At 36.5% G+C, this 959-nt stretch overlaps 2 long non-coding RNA genes across 2 annotated transcripts in view; both read right to left on the bottom strand.

Annotated features, from left to right (window-relative positions):
• Nucleotides 1-667, bottom strand: part of LOC119359643 — a 1,074-nt gene extending 407 nt beyond the window's left edge. Inside the window, exons 1-2 of the long non-coding RNA XR_005172610.1 lie at nt 484-667; nt 51-152 (exon numbers count right to left, since the gene is read on the bottom strand). This is a non-coding gene — a long non-coding RNA (uncharacterized LOC119359643). The remainder of the gene's footprint in view (nt 1-50; nt 153-483) is intronic.
• Nucleotides 668-855: 188 nt separating this feature from the next.
• The window catches only part of LOC119359641, a 755-nt gene continuing 651 nt past the window's right edge, over nt 856-959 (bottom strand). The window contains exon 3 of the long non-coding RNA XR_005172609.1: nt 856-945. This is a non-coding gene — a long non-coding RNA (uncharacterized LOC119359641). The remainder of the gene's footprint in view (nt 946-959) is intronic.

Here is a 959-nt window from a genome sequence, read left to right as displayed (position 1 = left end):
GTGTGGGGGGGGGTGTTATTAAAGAGATAAGTAGATAAGTCAATACTCACATATTTTCTTAAGATTTGTTTGGTTTCTGGCATCAGGTTTTCATTGCAAGGGTGAGCGACCATGTAGTAAGTTAGACTCTCGCGCAGGCTCTTTGCATGCTCCTGTTTTTGTTTTACATAAAAATAACAGTTAACTTGAAGTAAAAAAAGGAAAAACATTTTATGTTGGTGTAAAAACACAGCAGGATATAAAGAAATGAAGATATAAAACACATGTGAGAGACTATGAAACAGAAAAAATGAGGCTGACAAAAAGCATAAAAAAGGATGAGGTTTTAAGCAGCAAAAAGTTGAGCTGCATTACCTGAATATGCGATGTGTGTGTTATCAGTTGGACCAAAAAAATACAAAAAAGACGAAAAGGGGTGGTTGCTAAATACTGAAAAGGATCATGCTTAAAAATGCTAGTATTTCAGTCGTTGGATTGCATTACTCTTTATTTTGAAGAGCACACACTCCAGAAAGACACGCCCATGTCAGTCACATTTACTTGTGATCTGTTGTATGCCAGCCTGAAAGAAGCTTTGAAATTCTTGATTACAAGCTGAGCTTCGTCAGCAATCAAGTCGGTTCTGTTGTTTGGGCAGAGGACTTCGAACATTTTTTTCCTAAAGTTAGCAACAACTGTGTACCAGAAACCGTATGAGCTTAAAGGTAAAAACACCTGTACATTGATCCAAAAATAAACAAAAAATATTAGCACAAAACGCCATGGTGACTTTTTACTGAAAAATAAAAAAGACATGGGACTTGCATGGAGACTATAAATTGTATGGCTTGTTTCTTGGACTACGAAAAATACCGTGTGAATTCGATCAAGCTGGAATCCTATCATTCTCTCCCTCAGGTGAACAGATAACGCCATTGGAGTTTCAAATGCCTTTTGGAATAATTTCTGGAAAAATTTGA

Source organism: Triticum dicoccoides, chromosome 2A (assembly GCF_002162155.2).
Source record: "Triticum dicoccoides isolate Atlit2015 ecotype Zavitan chromosome 2A, WEW_v2.0, whole genome shotgun sequence".
NCBI classification, from domain to species: domain Eukaryota; kingdom Viridiplantae; phylum Streptophyta; class Magnoliopsida; order Poales; family Poaceae; genus Triticum; species Triticum dicoccoides.
The sequence above is the reverse complement of the archived record's forward strand: the minus strand, read 5'-3'. Positions and strand labels throughout refer to the sequence as shown.